This window comes from Lactuca saligna, chromosome 7 (assembly GCF_052625555.1).
Source record: "Lactuca saligna cultivar CGN05327 chromosome 7, ASM5262555v1, whole genome shotgun sequence".
NCBI lineage: Eukaryota > Viridiplantae > Streptophyta > Magnoliopsida > Asterales > Asteraceae > Lactuca > Lactuca saligna.
The window spans coordinates 60,167,879-60,190,294 of NC_136423.1; the positions used below are offsets into that span (position 1 = coordinate 60,167,879).

The following is a 22,416-nucleotide window of genomic DNA, read 5'->3' on the forward strand; positions in this document are numbered from 1 at the left end:
CTCCTTCTCCTACACCCGATCCTGACCCGGATCCACTCCCAGCATGCCTCGAAATCTCCATATTGAAAACAACCCACAAAACCTCAGACACTTCCCACCAATCCGGGAACCAACTCTCAACCCAACCCTAGAGTTCATGGTTTCCCCGATACGCGTATGGGTCCTGTGCTTTCAGTAGTACGGGCCCATACTACCTTCCACGCCTACCCATATTTGTATGAAGTACTACCACAACACTCTAGTGACAACTATACATAGCAAGCGCTCGATCCTCACTCCTAGAGGAACACTGAAAATCTCAATAGAGGAAAACCCTAGGCTAGTAGGCATCATAAAACAGGCAACATCATCATGAAATCCTGAAGATCCCTAGCCTAACACTAGCATGTTGTTCTATCAAAGCTCAATAAAACAAATGTCATGAATGGTAATTTGGGGTTACTTACTGGCTCTGGCTGATCGTACCTCCACGTCCTCCTTTTACTAAATTTGAAAACCATTTTATTTTCTCTTTTTAAAACCCTCCTCGATTTGAGATTGGAGTCACACGAGTGTTACTCCAATTCACTCAAACCAAGGCTCTGATACCAACTTGTAACGACCAAAAATTTCAACATAATTTAAACTTTCAAAACCATCCATTTTAATAATATTCTTACAAAAGGGTTTTCAATACATTATTTATCAGACTATTCCCAAGTTCATTTAATAAAACATAAACGCGAGGAATGGTACGATCACGCCTTTGCCTTGCCACAGTCTCTTGAAGAACCTGAAAAAAAAAAACATTAAACCACAACTGTAAGCCTGAAAGCTTAGTGAGATACCCCCAAAACACCAACCACTTATACGCCCTTCCAGGCCACGACCTTCCGGTCCAAAACATATTGCCTTCCGGCCCATAACGTATTGCCTTCCGGCCCATAACATGTTGCCTTCCGGCCCATAACATAAAAAGCATACATAACATAACAGAACATAGAACAACCATGCATATCGGGTCAAATTCCAGTCTGACCAACCCTGAGCACATAACATTCAATCATATAACAGTTCGCAGTCAACAAATCGATCAAGCAGATCACATAACATATCATTACCCTACCCAGGATACCGACCTAGCTGATCACGAGTATATATCACCCTACATCTCAGTCAAAATACTACTTACACACATATGCCTTTCCAGGCCATGACCTTCCCGTCCACATAACATAAAATGCCTTCCGGCCCACACCATATGCCTTCCGGCCCATATCATAATGGACAACTATCTGGATTTCCATCCAGTAAAGGGTCGGCCTTGGTGCCGTAGACCCTGTCGATATAGTGAGGATAACTCACCTTGAAACTGCCGACTGAAAGGATAAGATCTCGCTGCTTCGAACGCTAACACGAACTCCTCCACTGATCACCAAAACACTCAATTCAATATATACCCTTAATTACCAAAATACCCCTGGACGACAACTGGTCAACCTTGGACAAAGTCAAAGTCAACCTCTGACTGACTCTACTCGCCGAGTTAACCCGATGACTCACCGAGTCCCTATGCTTAGAACTTCCCTCAATCCGCGACCTAACTCGCTGAGTCCAACAACTCTGAGTCCACTCGCACCCAACTCACCGAGTCATCCATTGACTCACCGATTCTCGACTCAACCAGAAAATATTGGGACTCTTCGACAAGACTCGTCGAGTCCAAGAACAGACTCGCCGAGTCTAAGGTTATCTTCAACCTACTCGCCGAGTTGTTCATCCAACTCGTCGAGTTCCAGCTCATCTTCAAGCAACTCTTCGAGTCCACCCATGTGACTCGCCGATTACCACCGGTCTGAATCCATACAGAAGCATTCCAGGCCATGCAATTGATCCAAAACATAGATCTAGCCTCCTACAATCCATCCATCACGTAATGTGGAAAACTTTACGTGAATCCAAAGAGATCTAGGCCTTATTCACTTTAGAACTAGGGTTTGGGACATGATGGCTTCACTAAGCACTCAAACACAGGAACTTTAATGCACTCTAGGCCTTCAATATTCCAGATCTGAGGTAGCAACCTCATATCTAACCTCCAAACTCTTAAACATACCAAGATATACTCCCCACAAACCCCAAAATGATGAATCCATATGAGTGATAGCCCAAGAACGAGATATTACCTCAAAAGAATGCCCCAAATGCAATGAAACTCGAATCTAAGCAAAGCCCTTTGATCCAAGCCTCTTCTCCTTCAAGATTTCTTCAACAAACACCTCCCCAAGCTCCAAATGCACTCCAATCTTCTTCAATCACGCTTTCTAGGGCTTCTGGACTTCAAGGGGAATCAAAGAGACTGGAGAGAGGATATAATGTTCTTTAAATAGGGCTCATTCCCCGGATTTAGGGTTTTCTCCACTCAGCACCTACTCGCCGAGTCCATCTTTGGACTCGCCGAGTAGGACACTTGACTCGCAACCAAGTCGCGACCCTACTCGCCGAGTCCATCCATGGACTCGCCGAGTTGCCCTTCAAAATTTACATTTTTAGTCCTTCAACTCTACTCTTTCTATTCCGGGATGTTACAAAGAGGCTCAGCTCGACGCTTTGAAACCCGAAAATGTGGCAAGTGAATCCTTGAGAGGAATGGATAAGAACCTATAAAGCAAGGGTGGTGGAGCGTTATATTTCATGGACCGAATCTGGACCCCGAAACACGGTGGGTTCAGAGACGTGGTCATGACCGAGGCGCACAACACTCGGTATTCCATTCACTCGGGTTCAGATAAGATGCATCTGGATCTTAAAAGGTTATAATGGTGGCCTAACATGAAAGCAGAAATTCCTACCTTCTTGAGCAAATGCCTTACTTGTGCTAAGGTTAAGGTCGAATACCAGAAACCGTTAGGTTTACTTCAACAACCAGAGATACCTGAATGGAAATGGGAGCAGATTACTATGGAATTTATAACCAAGTTCCCCAAAACAATGGTTGGACTTGACACCATTTGGGTCATCGTCGACAGAGTGACCAAATCCGAGCATTTCCTACTAATCAATGAGACTGACAAAATGGAGAAGCTTACGAGAACATACATTAGGGAAATCGTACGACTGCATGGTGTTCCTATATCCATTATCTCAGATAGAGATAGTAGATTCACTTCGAGGTTCTGGCAGTCACTATAAAGTTCCCTAGGAACGAGGCTGGACATGAGCACAGCCTACCATCCACAGACCGACTAGCAAAGTGAGAGGACTATCCAAACCTTGGAAGATATGATGAGGGCCTGTATGATCGAATTTGGGACGGTATGGGATACTCATTTTCCCCTTGTCGAATTTTCCTACAACAACAATTATCACAGAACCATTAAGGCTACTCCATTTGAAGCCCTCTATGGCCGAAAGTGCAGATCCCCTCTATGCTGGGCTGAAGTGGGTGACACCTAGTTAGCTGGAGGACAAGTTCCTGACAGCACTCTCACAGGTCAGGAAATCATACGGGAAACGACAGAGAAGATCGTTCAGATTCGTGAACGATTGAAAGCCTCTAGAGATCGTCAGAAAAGCTACGCAGACAAACGAAGGAAACCTTTGGAATTCTAGGTGGGAGACCGAGTCTTTTTGAAATTCTCACCCTGGAAGGTCTTGACATACTTTGGTAAGCGTGGAAAGCTAAATCCAAGATATATAGGGCCTTTCGAGATTCTCGCTAGAATCGGCCCTGTAGCTTACAAACTCAATCTACCCAACGAACTTTGTAACGTACATTCTACATTCCACTTCTCAAACTTGAAAAAGTGTCTGTCTGACAAGACTATTGTAATCCTACTCAATGATGTCAAGATCAACGAGAGCCTTAACTTCGTGAAAGAAACCGTAGAGATCATGGACCGTAAGGTCAAGCAGACGAAGAAAAGTCGCATCCCGATTGTGAAGGTTCGCTGGAACGCCAAGCGAGGACTGGAATTCATATGGGAGCGCGAGGATCAAATAAAATTGAAATATCCTCATCTGTTCGCTTAGTTATATGTAACTACTTTACTTTCTTAAACTTTAATTTCGGGACGAAATTCCTTTTAACGGGGAGATGATGTGACAACCTGCAATTTTCATTTGTATAAACCCTAAAGTTAATCACTTCAATTAAAAGTCAATCACTTTTCTGCTAAATTCTTACCGGTTTAAAATCCGTTTGAGTATTTTTAATAATTATTCTTGAAACGAACGAATAAAAAGGAATTTTATTCTAGGACATCGGGGTAACAATGGAACAATTAATGCCCTGGATTGGTGTTCACGGCCAAACTAAATGGGTTTGGGCCATGGACTCCCTTAGGGCCGAAAACTCATTGGCTTAAATGAGAGTTTACTCCGCAAACTCTCCATTTCCAACTTCCACCCTCAAGTTTACTCCCCACTCTCTCTCCACTATCATCCTGTTCTTCACCCGATCTCCTGAAAATGTAAGTGTTTCTTGACTTGATTTGTTGTTATAACATAACAATTAGTGTTTATATATCATTTCATCCATTCAATTTTGTGTTTTACTTAGATCTTCAAAACACCAAGAACACACACTAATGTTCTTGGACCTTTAGCACCTTTTCAAGCTTCTACATAGTAAGTACTTCTATCCTAGAGTATTATAGAGCTTGTTACATTTCTAAACATAAAAAAAAACACCCAAGAAACCAAGGATCAAATGTGTTCATGGCCCAAGATGTTCTTGGACTGTAAACCCTATAAATGGGTGCCAAAATGTGCCCTAGTCCCTTCTAAGCCTTGGAAACTAGCATAGATCCTTTCCTTGATGAGCTTAGTACATGAAAACGTCAAAAGACCATAAACCATATGGGTTTACGGAAGTAAACCCAAAGACAAATGGTCCATGGGCGGTAAACTCCTAAAAGGAGTGAAATGGTGCCCTAATCTCTTCCATATGCTTATACTTCAAGTAGAAATGCTTCTAAGGACTTGTAGAGCTTCAAAACAACACATGGTCAACGAAGCATGAGGTTATAGCTGTAAACTCATGAGTTTATGACAATAAAGTCAATGAGTTATGGTCACAAAAACCGTAAACTCAAATAAGGGCTTCCCTTGAACCCTAAACTCAATAGCAATGTCCTACAACGCTTAGATGCAGTCCTTAGGACTAATAGCACTTATAAAAGGTGTTTTACATGTCCTAGGATGTCTTAACTTAGTTAATTAGTTGTTTAAAAGACTAATTGGATACATATATGTGTTATTATATCTTAAATAGGATCATTGAGTGTGTACAAGTCTTCACTTGACACTTAGCATCCTATACCGACCGTTCATCCAAACCACTCACTACAGGTGACTTCATACCCCTTAAACAACCTTTTAAATGCTCTTACATGATTTTCAATACTTTTATGGGGGGGGGGATACAAGTTGAATATCATAGTTGTTATATCAATCACATGTGATTAATAACTACAAAATATATGGATTCACTATACTTTTAAACCGTTTTATCCAACAAACTACTTTTGAATCACTTTACAAACTGACATCAAGTCATGATTATTTCTTGTTTCAAACCCTTTTAAATGGATTACAAAACCTCTTTTTTCACTTATATATTCATAGAAACCATATCTATGAATTTATGTACTACGTATATATATATATATATATATATATATATATATATATATATATATATATATATATATGCAATTGAATAAGATGGCTGTGTTTTCAGCTCCAACACCTTGTATAGCAAAGGTGTATAAACTTACATGGGCACTTCAAACTACATTACTAGCAAAGTATAATAGGTATAGTTTGGGGAAATACTACCTACTATTCCTAGTACAAATGGAAGATACAAGAGTCGGTTCATTCATGAGTCTATACAACTGTATTACATACTATATGAAGAGAAACTATTACTTACTATAGGAAGAGATATGATTACATACTATATGATGAGTTAATATTACATATTATATGAGTAGATACAATTGTATAAGTACGGGACTAACCATTCTACACCCAGCTGTTAGCTACAGAGGGAAAATGCACATCGACGGATGTCTACAGTTAATACTATTCGACAAGTTACTTTGTAGTGTTTATCCTAGTACCAAAGGATAATACCTACATTTTTATATAATGTTTCCCTTTTACTTTTAATTTGTGACACATTCACATAAATGATGAAGTAGATTATATTTTGATAATAATAGTTACACATGCGAAAATTACATACTTTTACAAGAAACAAACATACAAAACAGTCGGGTCTTGGTGGAAGACTACTTTTTATACTAGTAGGAAATACGGGATTTTCTAGGGTTTTCACACTTATACGAATTGTATCATCAATCATTTACAAGACTTTCCTTATGGTTTTGCAAATCAAAAACATTAAAATACTTATGAATTCACCAGCTTAAATGTTGATCTATCCTTTCAAAATAACTTGTATTCTCAGGTCATCAGTAGATAGGTACCGGTGGCAGGTTTTTGAGAAGACGGAGCACATACAAGACTCGTCTTTTATCATTCATTTTTGGTACTATATTTAATTATATATTTTTGGTGTCTATTCATTTTTGGTGTCTTGTATTAAAAATATATATTTAATGCAATGGATGATGTTTGTTTGCTTATTTACTATTACTGTGTTGTGATACTATACACGACATCCTCCGTCCCAGAATGTTTCCACCGTTCTCGGTTTTGGGGTGTGACAGTAGCTTTCAAATACCGCTATTGAACTCTGATCATATTAGTAACGCATCCTTTAGATAAGGGATCAAACATTCCTCTATTATACAAGATATCGTATGGACATGAGACATCGATTATAATCATTTACTCTGTCCATGTGTTGTTTCTCGATTTCTGATTTATGACGACTGACTCGGACTACACTTGAACACATCAACTTAATCCAGGCTTGGCCAAGCGCTTAGGGTGTTATCACTAAATCATCGAGAGGCCAATAAATATCGCTTTAATCCCACTTTGGGTAAAAGGAACGAACAAACTTTGACTCATATGCTTGTACTATTTACTCATCAAATCACACAAAACAATACGTTTTATAACATCAAGTTACTGATGTTTTTACGTATTATCAATGCGCAACCGATTCGTAAACAACAACTCATATGTCTCCATTTCAAGAATATAAGATATTATCGTCTTACAATCACTAGTGATAAAATCCATGAAGTGATTCAAGTGAGCGTGGGTTTAATCAAATACTGAAATCTTATTTCATGAGTATTCATGAACACTCCAACAAACATTTGCTATGTCTAAAATCTTAAACAATCTACAGTCGAATTCATGATAGTCTTACTTCATTACTTACTTCCAAAGTATAATTGACTGTGGATGTATGAATAATGTTATTATTCGGAAAGTAAAACATGCGAAACGAAACACAAGAATAACCTAATCCAATATGGCCTCTAACTTTTGAGTATAAATAAAACACTGATTATTTAATCACCACATTAATTATACCTTACTCGTTATATATTGTTTCGATCAATCAACTCGATAATTGAATTAAAACAATAATCATCCCATGCTCCAACCATGCACATTATGTTTATCTATGGTCATTATTTTGTGAAACAGATTAATTGAACACATTTCTAATGATGCACATTTCATAATTTCCTAATCCTTATTGTTAGTGTAAGAACACAAAATTATTACCACTACTAGAACCATGTTAGATCTAAACTTACATTCAATGATCCTTTTGTAATGTAAAAGCACCAAAGTCACAGAGACTTTGCCAATGATATTACAAACATTTGACTGGAGATTTGTTATAGAACAATTCCATTCAGACGAAGTCTCACATTCAAGGTACATTCCTTGAACATCCTTCTTGCATAAAAGTTTCTAACTTACATATAGATTCTTAATATCCAACTCCCATTATGGAAACATTTCCATAATTGGCATATGATTGTCCATTCTAAATAGAATCCTATCTATTCAGAATCATATCAATACGGTCAATCCATCACTATACATGCAACTGTCCACAAGCAACTAATCTTCGGTAAACCTTAGATTGTCCTCGATAGTTGTTTAACAACTTTAGTCATATCAAGTTCTAGTCTTTTTCCCTCTTAATGCGTTGGGCACTTGGAAAATCAGAACAACAAATATTATAGCATATGCAATCGATCCTATACCCAAAGCATATGGGATACAATTCACAATGTCTTACATGTTTTTGAAGGTTACACTGCCTTGTTAATAAAATAAATTATTAATAAATTTGTGGGCCCTTCTTTTAATTAGTCTTGTTCATCATCACCACCATTGTCTCCATCTCCTTCACCTTCATTTAAATTCATTCTTAATCCCACATTGCTGTTGTTGAGATCTTCCCTTTCTACATCCCCTTTCTACATCAATATTCTTAGTTACCTGAAACAAAATCAAAGAACTGAGATGATTCATCTAGTGTGTTCATCAGCCTGCACCTCTGCTTCCTCACTATTTTGCTCCTCCGGTACAACTATCTGATATGATAAAGTTCAACCATCAATAACAAAACCCTAATGAAAACATCACCTCCACCACCACTACCACCACTGGGAACTCTACCGAATCTGGAGGAGGCTACTAATTGACTGTCAGACTACAAGTGTTGGCTAATGCCATACCCACAACAAAACTCAACCTCTCGAATGCCAACACAATAAACAACCATATACAAAGTACAGTGCAACAAATCATCATCGCCCTTGGTGGGATTGCCCCTGGGAACTGTCACATTACTGAAATTTTCAAGCATCGATGCTAGTTGTAGCTTGAATCTTAGTGTAATATCTTTTGAAATCAGGATACAGAAATTCTTTGAAATGATGCTACTTGTAACTTGAATCTTCTTAACCTTATATAATTAGAGAGTAAGAAAGTTCTGAAACTCATGAAATTATAAGATTTGATCCTACTTGCTATTTTGTTTCATGCCATTTATAATACAGGAGTTTATGAAAATGAGTTGAATCGGACACGTATGCTGCTTTGTCCGGTTCAACCCACTAAACAAAATTCGAAGTACCGATATGCATACTTCATAATGGTGAAGAAATTGTAGGCATTGGAGCAGCCGACAAGAGGCCTGGTCGAGGATGATACCACAGGAATCGTCAGTGGTACTGATGGTGGAGAGAATGTTGTTAATTTTGACGAGCATTCCCTAACCCGTTTGTGAGGTGTTGATCTAGGAGTCGGTCCGACAACTGAATCGTAATCAAAATCACCATTGTCGATGAAGTTTGATGTTCATGATTAGGTTTGGTTGAAATCGGAAGATGGGGAACAGAGTGAAGAACCATCGATGATCAAGATTTAATGTACATGATCAAACGACTCTCTCGATAACAAAGAAGATGAAGAATAGAGTGAAGAACCAAAAGAAAATTGATTGAAATCAGAAGAGACACTACTGCTATTTTTTTGATAGGAACGTCTGATTTCTTGTGATGCAATTCATACGTGCTTATTGGTTTTCTATAAACGATAAGCAGACTTTGTTGATTTCATGGCCATCGCTATTGTATTAAGGGTTATTGTTAAGTCCGGTAACGTGGCAATTGAGTTGGGAGTTTAATAATTGACTTTGCATATTAAACCTACTGACTAGGAAGGGTTCACCGGATGACCCCTTCAAATTTTCAAAAGGACTTTTTAAACCTTAAAAACATGAATTTGTACCCTTCAAAAGAAAAAAAAAATCACGAGGGACCATTTAAATCAATATACATAATGTTATTGGGCTATAGTGACAACAATCCTATTAGTAAATAACAAATCAGTCTCTCTATTTATTTATTCTTACTTTTCAATTTTATCCAGGTGTGTAACCCGATAGGCCCATGTAATTAATAATTATGTCACTAATTTTTTTTCGTGTTAGTGTGCATATCTCTAAAATAAACAACTTGGTGCTTTTAGATGTTGAGTATTTGGTTCAGTTTAAATGTAAAGAGAAAAAACTTAAGTCCTCGTGCTAAAGCTTTCATTTTTGTTGGATACCCACCTAACATGAAGGAATATAAGTTATTTAATTTGGGTACCAATTAGTTTTTTTTTCTTCTTTACTGGTGTGATATGTCATCCGTCTAGTGTAAGGTGGTGACAATTACGTAGAAAAGGATCTACAATTACACACAAAAAGGAAATTACTTCAATCACTTCTCTTCCTAGGACGACATTCCGACGGTAAAGTTAGTATCAAGTAGAAGGAGTGTATTAGGGTTTTGAGAGTAAAGGAGATGATCCGCGTACCTAAGGTTTGTTAGCCTTTTTATAGTAAGGGTTGGTGATACCTATACAAGGGACCAGTGAAAAAGACCTGTCAGGTTGCAAAGACATAGAAGTTGGCATCTATTTGTTTTTCTTGCACTGTGATTGGTGCGGAAAGACTGTTGGTAGTGGCACGGGCATTACCTCATACTATCGTCACTTGACCAATCTTGTCATGAGGTTACACATGTACAAGGTATGACCAGTCCTTGGTGAATTAGAGCATAACTTATCTGTGACAACCCGAAATTTTCCATCCAATACAGTCAAACACTTCAATTAAAAGTAAAAGGCTTTTTTGCTAATTTTTAGCCAGTTTAAAGTCCGTTTGAGTATTTTTAATTAATTATTCATGAATCAGACGGATAAAAGGAAGTGATTCCTAATTAATCGGGAATGTAATGGAACGATCAACACCTTGAATTGGTGTTCACGGCCAAACAAAGAGAGTTTGGGCCGTGAACTCTCTAAGGGCCGAAAACTCATGCCTTAAGCATGAGTTACTCTCCATTTTATCATTTCCCTTTTTCCTAACTCAAGAACCAAAGCCATTCTCTCTCAATTAGCATACCGTTCTTCACCCGATTTTTAGAAAATGTAAGTATTACTTGACTTTATTTGTTGTTATAACCTATCTCCTAGTCATTATACATCATTTCATCCATTCAATTGTTGATTTTCATTAGATCTTCAAAACACCAAGAACAGCAACAACACACACTAGTGTTCTTGGACGTTAAACACCCAATCGAGCTCCTATCTTGTAAGTGCACTTGCCCTAGCTTCTTTTATGGTGCGTATGATCTTAATAACACTTGAAAATCATCAAGAAACCATAGAACAAAGGAGTTTACGGCCAAGGATGATCTTGGGTTGTAAACCCCTTTCAAGTTGGTAAATTTGACATTAGTTCCATCCTATGCCTTGGGTGCCAACCTTGATCCTTCCTAGAAATGTTTAAGACTTTAAACAACAATCAAAACAACTCCCCATAGTAGTTTACGACCGTAATCACATAACGAAAGGGTCCTTAGGCTGTGAACTCTACTAGGTAGTGTTATTGTGCCCTTAATGCTATCCTAAGGCTTGGACTTGATCATTTGATGCCTAATCATGACTTGTAAGACCTCAAAACACAATTTGGCACTTAGTACCATGATTTTACGTCCCTAAACTCATGGGGAAATGGTCATGGGCCATAAACTCCAAAAAGGGGTGGTTCATAGGCCATAAACTCCAATGCCATGTCATACAACCCTTAGATGCAACCCTTTGGTACCTGTAGCACTTGAATCAAAGTATTTCCATGACCTAGGGTGTCTTAACATGATTAATTAGTTATTAATTGACTAATTATATTACATATATGTTTATTATATGATAACTAGGATCATTGTGTGTGTGCAAGTCCTCACTTGACACTTAGCATCCTACATCTTCCGATCATCCAAACCACCAACTACATGTGAGTTCATACCCCTGGAAGTAACCTTTTAAATGTTTCTAAACGTTTTTAAATGATTTATGGGGTGGGGGGTGGGAATACAAGTTAAATCATGCTAGTTAGTATATCAATCACATGTGATTAATAACTAACATGCAAATGGATTTACTACACGTTAGTTGTTTTACTAAAAAGATTTCTTCAAATGTTTTCCTTAAACATTTTTATATGTTTAAAACTCTTTATCAAACTACTCTATACACTGTATGTTTCTGTTCAAACTCTGTTACAAATGTATTTCAAACAAAGGTTTTCTTTATACTTAAACTATTTATTCAAACAAAACACTTTCAAACCGTTTTATAAACTGACATCAAGTCGATCTTTTCTTATATATTAATCTTTTTCAAAGGTTTTACAAAAATCCTTTTATGCTTTTATATTATCAAATGCATGCCCATATACGTATAGTTATATAAGTAATGTTTAAAGGACTTAGGAAGGCTAACTCGCTCTATTTCCTTTTCCTCGTTGGAATGTGAATATGGGGTATCGGTTATCCGTCCGAATGTTGTCTAAATATTAGTTATATATCATGTATACATATGTAGACATAAAAGTGCCCTCAGTCAGTTCACTACCTTTGGCTAGCGAAGGTATACCTTCGCTGATACTTGTACATTACTAGTAACTATTATAGGTATAGTTAGGAGATATTACTTGTTATTCCTATTACAAGGAATTACACCAAAGTCAGTTCATACATGAGTCTATACTAAATGATAAATGAAGAGATACATTTACTTGGATACACTTATATGGATACTTGTACCTAATTACTATATGATGAGATACTAATACATATTATACGTGTAGATTAGTTCTGTCTATCCTAGTACAAAAGGATACTAGACGGGACTAACCATTCCGGCACCCCAAGTGATAGTAACAGAGGTAATGAACATCTACGGATGCCTACGGTTAATACTTATACTAGGGTACCTTTACGGTACTAACCATTCCTACGCCATGCTGTTAGTTACAGAGGAAAATGAACATCTCCGGACGTTCAAGGTTAATACTATTTCGACAGTCGCAATGTCGGGTTGATCCTAATACAAAAGGATAACACTTACATGGCTATATTTTCCCTATTACTTTTATTTTGTGATACATTCACATAAACGACGAGGTAGACTATATATATTGTTAATAGTAGTCATACAAGGGAAAAACCAGCTTTGTTACTTTCAAAACATTCTAGTCTTTGTAGAAGACTACTCTTTATACTAATAGAAATCATAGGGATTTGCTAGGGTATTCAAACGTTTTCAACTACTTTCAAACAGTTCATACTTATACAAACTTTTTCCAAATGTCCACAAGTCTTTACCTTCCAGATTTACAAATCTAAGACAGATTAATACTTATGAATTCACCAGCTTTATTGCTAATACTCGCTTTCAAAATACTTTTATTCTCAGGTCACAAATAGACAGGTATGACAACCAGGTTTTGTGAAGAAGGAGGAATCAAGACTCCTATTTTATTTTGATTGTTCATTTTGTTGTCTTCTACTATGAAAGAACACCTGTAGTTAAAATTATATTGTTAATGCAATGGATGATGTTGTTGCTTGTTTACTACTTTGCATTGTTGTGATACATTACATGACGTCGTCCACGCCAGAACGTTTTCGCCGTTCTGGTTTTGGGGTGTGACAAATTGTTATCAGAGCATTGTTTATAGTGAATATAGTATATCAACCCATAAAAGATATACATACTATAAATACAATGAGATTAAAATACTCTGACCAAGAGTTTATACTTTTAAATAATAAAAAATTTAAGTAAGTATACGTGCCTGCATTCATACTAGTATCAGTGTCACAATGACAAGAACAAAAGTATTACGATCGTTGAACATCACAAGTAAGCTTGGGGATGTATGGTCAGTCTTGGGAGCAGCATAGCCTGATCAACTATGCTGGTCCAAGGAGTGATTAGCATGTGCCCAAGAATGGTTGTGATGTGGCAACAAGTCTAAAAACTTACCAACACAACCATAAAGAACTACCGTAGGGGTATTTGGTCTTACTATGATTACTTATTTGAGAACTAAATAGATCTTTATTAATATGTCAATAGTTGTTTAGTGGATACACTAAGGTTATATGTACTAGGATGTCATAGACTTAGAATCTGTGAATCTTTGCCTTATGTCCAGTTCTCGTTGGGTTGGGGGCTTAGGGTTAGGGTCACTTATTCGAAGGTCTATCCTATCCTAACTACATATAATTGGTATGCACTAAACAAGTATTGAAGCTACTGATAAAGGTTATCTTATAATTATCTTAGTTAGTTCGTCTATTTAGTTAATTCTTATATCCCTTTTCTCGTATAGATATCATGGTTGGATTCCATCTCCACGACAACTCGTACTACCCTAACAACGACAATGTTGGATGGCTCGGAGAGGAGCCAGAGAATGACCACCCAATCCCTTATAATGATCACTCAACTGAAGACTTTTCTAATTGTTCTCGTTGCTGATAGAATCTCATCGACTCCTCCTTCGGATATAACCTAGTTTATGTAAAACTCTGGTCTAATTTCCTATCGTTGTAAATCTTGGATCTATTAGGACTTGATTAAGTTGTTGTCCTGTCAAAGCTTTCCCATCAATGGTTGATGTAAGGCCTACTCCTAGGTCACTTTTCCAGAACATGTTACATCTATAATTCTAGTATTTTTGACAGGTACCAAATCGTATGGACGTTATTGTCCAAGTACTTTCACCTTTCGATACTAGATCCTCATTCAAATGTGTTATTAAATTGTGTTGTTGGACTATGGAGACTTAGTCCATGAGTCACTCTTATTATTCATGTATTCTTACCGTATTGTCATCTTTTAATCGTACAGTCAAAAGATGCCGCCTCGCAGAATTCCAAGGCGTAACCTTAATAACGAAACACCAATACCACCACCTCCTCCTTTCGACACTGCCATGTTCCAAGCAGCCTTCACGGATGCAGTAGCAGTTGTCATGTCGGCCATCAATACTCCTGTCCCTGTTGGATCGGGAATGGGTGCACTTCCTTCTCACCATGGCGAGAGCCATGGGCATCCCAGGGAATGCACATATAAGGACTTTACAAATGCTAAACCCCGAAACTTCAATGGAATTTGTGGGGTTATGGTCCTAAGGCAGTGGATTGAAAAGACAGAGCAGTCTTTGAGATCTGCGTCTGCCCGGAGGGCAACAAGGTCAAGTTTGCTACTTGTACCTTTTCTGACAGAGCGTTAACTTGGTGGAATGGCCATGTTAAGTCCTTGACTATAGTAGTGGCAAATTCGATAAGCTGGGAAAACTTGAAGATCATGCTGATGAGAAATTCAAAAGCTCGAACAGGAACTTTGGAGTCTGGAAATGGTTGGTACCAATATATCAACCTATACGGGTAGGTTCTGTGATCTGGCAAACCTGTGCCCGGATATGGTTGCTCCTGAGAGCAAGAAATTAGAGAGGTGTATTTGGGGACTGTCTCCCTAAATTTAGTCAAGTGTGTTAGCATCAAGGCCCGATACTTTCGATAGTGCCAAAGAACTAGCACAATCTCTGATTAACCATGGAAACCATCGGAACTCAAGAATTTATGTACAAGATCATCAAGAAGGAAAGAACAACAAAAACAAGAGGAAAGACAAGTCCTCAGAAGGATCATCAAGGAAACAACAAGTTACAGTCAATGCTGCTATAGTACCTACAATAGCCTCTACTAACCCATTGCCAGCAAAGCCATATGCGGGAAATCTCCCAAAGTGCAACAAATGCAACTATCACCACCATGGACCTTGTCGGGAGATGCAGTGCTTAAACTGCAATAGAAAGGGATACACCACACGTTACTACAAGAGCCCAGCAAGACTGGTCAACGAAGTGCCCAACGCCGGTGTGAGCTAGGCTTGCTACGGTTGTGGCAAGGTGGGTCACTACAAAAGAAACTACCCAGAGGCAGCGAATGTTGGCTCAGACGGAAGGATGCTAACGATCACCGCCGCAGGAGAGACTACTCCGGACCCATGTTAGAGTATCTATGTCATTCGTTGTAACAGACTCATAAACTGTTTAGAACTGGTGCAACTAAGAGTCTTATCTTTTGTGAGGTCTCGTCAGTTAAGGGATCCTCGTGCTACATATACTTGTCTTTTGTAGTATACCTTGTTTGCAACAATAGTCTTGTAGTAAATCTAAAGTACATTAACTCTGTTAAAGGTTGCACTATTGTGTTTTGTCTGTAAGACCTTAAGTTCAAATCTAATGTCTTTAGTTTTCGTATGATTCCGACGTTATCATACAACTTGAGTCAATTCGATACTTGCAATACCAGTCTCATGCGCACATCTCTTTCTCCGAAATCGTCTTTCTAGCAAAGTTATCATTCCAAAACACCGAAGTACTCATTCATGGAGTACCTCATGTTTCTAATCCTTTCCGAAGAAATCTCAGCACACCTTCCTAAAGTACCACTCGTACAGTACGTCAAGTTCAATCCAAAGATCCATACGGTTGATCTATCGCTGAAGAATGTATACATAGGGGTGGTATATAATCAAGGTTCTACAGGTTTAGAATTGATGATTCCACTTTAACTTCTTTTCCTTATTTGGATGTGAGCTTAAAGAGGAATCAATTATTTGACTACCTTTTCAATCTTAATTATATACGACTTGTATACACGAGACTGCGATTGATGAACCATGTATGACTTCTAAAATGAACTTCAGGATGGAGAACTGCCCAAGACTATTAGTGATCGCATCGTCATGCGAACAAACTTAGAACCCAATATGACTCCTGTAACCCGATCGCCCTACGGTCTCACACCAACGGAGATACAAGAACTGCTCAGATAGCTTAACGACTACTCAGCAATAGAATGATAAGACCAAGATCCTCACCATTGAGAGCTCCGGTCTTATTCTTTAAGAAGACAGACTTCAGCGGGTGCGATCATACCAGCACTAATGCACCGGATCCCATCAGAACTCCGCAGTTAAGCGTGCTTGGGAGAGAGAAATACTAGGATGGGTGACACCCTCGGAAGTTCTTGTGGTGCAGACATCGACAGGACTTCCAGTAGAAATCATTACCTTCTGCCTCGCATAGATGAATTGGTTGACCCACCACAAGGAACTATTTACCTTTCAGAAATAGGTCTGAGGGCCGAACATCATCAGTTACGAGTTCTAAAGGAGGATGTCCCGAGGAAAATCTTCCAAACTCGATGCGGAAACTACGAGTCCGTAGTAATACCCCTCGGATAGGACTAATACTCCCGTGGTATTCATAAACATATTGAATAGGGTGCACCATTCTTACTTGGATCGATTCGTCATTGTTCTTGTAAATGACATACCTATCTGTTCTCGTAGTAAGAAAAGGCAAGGAAGCATCCACAACTTAACCTACCCCGCGAACTTAGTAACATACATTTTACCTTTCATATCTCGAACTTGAAAACGTACCTTTCTATCAGGAATCTCGTATTCCCGCTCGACGAGATCGAGATCAATGAGATCCTTGCCTTCATGGAAAAATTGCAGTGCCCATCGATCGAGAGGTCAAGCGGATGAAGCAACGCCGCCTCCCATTAGTGAAAGTTCGTTTAAAGTTAAATGTTAAATGCTTTTTGCTAATTTTTAGCCAGTTTAAAGTCCGTTTGAGTATTTTAATTAATTATTCATGAATCGGACGGATAAAAGGAAGTGATTTCTAGTTAATCGGGAATGTAATGGAACGATCAACACCTTGAATTGGTGTTCACGGCCAAACAAAGAGAGTTTGGGTCGTGAACTCTCTTAGGGCCAAAAACTCATGCCTTAAGCATGAGTTTACTCTCCATTCTATCATTTCCCTTTTTCCTAACTCAAGAACCAAATCCATTCTCTCTCAAGTAGCATACCGTTCTTCACCCGATTTTCCAAAAATGTAAGTATTAAATGACTTCATTTGTTGTTATAACCTATCTCCTAGTCATTATACATCATTTCATCCATTCAATTGTTGATTTTTATTAGATCTTTAAAACACCAAGAACACACACTAGTGTTCTTGGACGTTAAACACCCAATCGAGCTTCTATCTTGTAAGTGCACTTGCCCTAGCTTCTTTTATGCTTAGTATGATCTTAATAACACTTGAAAATCATCAAGAAACCATAGAACAAAGGAGTTTACGGCCAAGGATGATCTTGGGCTGTAAACCCCTTTCAAGTTGGTAAATTTGACATTAGTTCCATCCTATGCCTTGGGTGCCAACCTTGATCCTTCCTATAAATGTTTAAGACTTTAAACAACAATCAAAACAACTCCCCATAGGAGTTTACGACCGTAATCACCTAACGAAAGGGTCCTTAGGCTGTGAACTCTACTAGGTAGTGTTATTGTGCCCTTAATGCTATCCTAAGGCTTGGACTTGATCATTTGATGCCTAATCATGACTTGTAAGACCTCAAAACACAATTTGGCACTTAGTACCATGATTTTACGTCCCTAAACTCATGGGGAAATGGTCATGGGCCGTAAACTCCAAAAAGGGGTGGTTCATAGGCCATAAACTCCAATGCCATGTCATACAACCCTTAGGTGCAACCCTTTGGTACCTGTAGCACTTGAATCAAAGTATTTCCATGACCTAGGGTGTCTTAACATGATTAATTAGTTATTAATTGACTAATTATATTACATATATGTTTATTATATGATAACTAGGATCATTGTGTGTGTGCAAGTCCTCACTTGACACTTAGCATCCTACATCTTCCGATCATCCAAACCACCAAGTACATGTGAGTTCATACCCCTTGAATTAACCTTTTAAATGTTTCTAAATGTTTTTAAATGATTTATTGGGGGGGGGGGGAATACAAGTTGAATCATGCTAGTTATTATATCAATCACATGTGATTAATAACTAACATGCAAATGGATTTACTATACGTTAGCTGTTTTACTAAACATATTTCTTCAAATGTTTTCCTTAAACATTTTTATATGTTTAAAACTCTTTATCAAACTACTCTATACACTGTATGTTTCTGTTCAAACTTTGTTACAAATGTATTTGAAACAAAGGTTTTCTTTATACTTAAACTGTTTATTCAAACAAAATACTTTCAAACCGTTTTATAAACTGACATCAAGTCGATCTTTTCTTGGATATTAATCCTTTTCAAAGGTTTTACAAAACTCCTTTTATGCTTTTATATTATCAAATGCATGCCCATATACGTATAGTTATATAAGTAATGTTTAAAGGACTTAGGAAGGCTAACTCCCTCTATTTCCTTTTCCTTGTTGGGATGTGGCTATGGGGTATCGGTTATCCATCCGAATGTCGTCTAAATATTAGTTATATATCATGTATACATATGTAGACATAAAAGTGCCCTCAGTTAGTTCAGTACCTTTGGCTAGCAAAGGTAAACCTTCGTTGATACTTGTACATTACTAGTAACTATTATAGGTATAGTTAGGAGATACTACTTGCTATTCCTATTACAAGGAATTACACCAGAGTCAGTTCATACATGAGTCTATACTAAATGCTAAATGAAGAGATACATTTACTTGGATACACTTACATGGATACTTGTACCTAGATACTATATTATGAGATACTATTACATATAATACGTGTAGATTAGTTTTGTCTATCCTAGTACAAAAGGATACTAGACGGGACTAACCATTCCGGCACCCAACTGTTAGCAACGGAGGTAATGAACATCTATGGATGCCTACGGTTAATACTTATACTAGGGTACCTTTACGGGACTAATCATTCCTATGCCCTGCTGTTAGCTACAGAGGAAAATTTTTAATAAACGACGAGGTAGACTATATATATTGTTAATAGTAGTCATACAAGGGAAAAACTAGCTTTGTTACTTTCAAAACAGTCTAGTCTTAGTAGAAGACTACTCTTTATACTAATAGAAATCATAGGGATTTTCTAGGGTATTCAAACGTTTTCAACTACTTTCAAACAGTTCATACTTATACAAACTTTTTCCAAATGTTCACAAGTCTTTACTTTCTAGTTTTACAAATCTAAGACACATTAATACTTATGAATTCACTAGCTTTATTGTTGATACTCGCTTTCAAAATACTTGTATTCTCAGGTCACAAATAGACAGGTACGACAACCAGGTTTTGTGAAGACGAAGGAATCAAGACTCCTATTTTATTTTGATTGTTCATTATGTGTCTTATACTATGAAAGAACACTTGTAATTAAAATTATACTATTAATGCAATGGATGATGTTGTTGCTTGTTTACTACTTTGCATTGTTATGATACATTACATGACGTCCTCCGCCCCAGAACATTTCCGTCGTTCCGGTTTTGGGGTGTGACATTATCTTCCGAGCCAACATGGGTGTTAGGTAGTGAAGCACCTTGATGGAATATATTGTTACGGGCCAACATGATTGCTGGGCAACAAGGCGGATCGACTGATCTTTTGTTGGGTGGGCCGATCGCTGAAAAGAACTTTTTGGGTAACCAGAGGGCACTGCAAGGATCTTACTAGATAGCCCTTGTCATTTTGAAGTGTATCTCTAAGGATACATTATCACTTGTGATACTGTCTTCTGAGATTTTTTTTACCTTTCCAAGATCATTCCACATAAATTATTGTTGATCCCTTTAATCACATTGTCCTTTCATTAACTTTTAATGATGATTCTAAATAGTTTCTATTACTGGTCCAAAATAATATCAAGAAAATCGCATCGTTCAAACCTCATCTAAACAATGACAATATACCAATTCAACACCCAATTTAAAATTTGGAGTTTGACGTTCTCCAAGATCAATCTTACTTACAAGACTATCATTGCAATCTTGTATCTTGTAATCATTCTTAATACCCATTCGACCATTATGTTAATAATGCAAATCATTTCAATAAACATCATAAATTTTGGATGAATGTTTCTATGTTGAGCCAAAACAATAGAATAAAGTAATCGGGGCCGATGAAGAGCATGCGTAATATGCGCATACGTACATGGACCATTTTATTAAGTGGCCAATTTTTTTTATTTTAGTCCAAGTCCGGGTCGAGCAGATCAACAGAACTTGAGAAAGCAACACATAAGAGATTGTCATTACCGACTGCCGATCATTGATCATCCAGCAAGTGCAACCACCGAGGGTTGATTGGCGATTAAAATTACTCTTTGTTAATTGATTTCTAATCAAGTACACATTCATTTTCATTAAACATTCGTGTATCTAGTTTACTTTTTGTTCTAGAATTTAGAATCCAGAAATTAACTAATTTATATTATCAGAAATTAAATGTTGAATTTGAATACTTTATACTTGAATGTAGAGATTATCAAAATCACTTTATCGGATTATAGTTCGTACTGAAATTCTAAAATTTGAATAAATGTTGAATGTTGAAAGTTGAAACTAGTGAATTTGTAATGATGAAGTCTAAACAACCATCTAGTAGTCAAAAACGTAAAAAAATGAAAAGAAAACTAGATGAAGAAAAGAGAAAGGCCGACGTCGATGCTCTATATAATCTTATCTATAGAGAACTTGTTGAAGAGCATGTTGAAGAGCGCGTTGAAGAGCATGTTGAAGAGCAAGAGAATGTAGAAACAAAAATAAAGAGCTATAAGAGCAAGAGGCTGTTAAAGAGCTTGTTCATATATGTGATCCAAGAAAGAGGGAAAAACTTAATTATGAGGAGATTAAACTTTTTGTTGAAAAAGGTCCTAAAAGAGATACTAGTATTATGTATGGTCTCTACGATAAATTTGGTAGACTATCTTCTGCAACTTTATATGCATGAATTTATTAAATTTGGAGAAGTGTGATAGATAATGGCTAATATATTTGAAAGATCTAGAAAGGGTATTTTGTTTATGTTGTAAAGTGTTTAGAAAAGGGATTTCGAAAGGTAAATTGGATGGTAAAGGTTATGCAGATTGACACCATGTTACCACTAGAGTTAAAGAATATGAAATTTCCTTGGATCATCTTATAAATAGGAATAAATGGTTTGATATGCGTACAAGATTGAACTTGAACAAAACAATTGATAAAGTTCAATACGAGCAATTTAAGAAAGAAAGAGATTACTAGAAACACGTTGGGAAAGTCCGGTTGAGAGTGTAAAAGGCTATTAAACTGCAATTTGTCGATGTACGAGAAGCTTTACTTCAAGTTGGAGAAAAAGGATAATGATTTTGTAATTGTAAGTGAAGTAAGTTCACTAGCAAAAAAAAATTTGGTGACTTTAAATTTTTGGTATAAACTATTATCTGGTATCAAGTATTAAAACAGGTGAATATTGTGAGTAAAAAGATACAATAAAATGATATGCATCTTGATAATGTTATTACAAAAATAAACATATTGATTGATTACTTCAAGGATTATAAAGAAAGTAGTTATTAAAAAGTGATTGCTGAAGCTAAGGAGATTGCTATTGAAATGTGTATTGATCTAATATTTCCGCAAATACATTTGATTCAAAGGAAAAAAGGTTTAATAAGAGTTCAAGTAGCGAGAGGTTTTATTTAGAGCTGATTTCTGAGTCATTTATTTCTTATACATTGTTGAT

The 22,416-nt window shown here is 37.2% G+C and overlaps 1 pseudogene; it reads left to right on the forward strand.

Annotated features, from left to right (window-relative positions):
• Positions 1 to 16,769: 16,769 nt before the first annotated feature.
• On the forward strand, positions 16,770 to 16,888 carry LOC145007640 (5S ribosomal RNA; annotated as a pseudogene).
• The last annotated feature ends 5,528 nt before the right edge of the window (positions 16,889 to 22,416 follow it).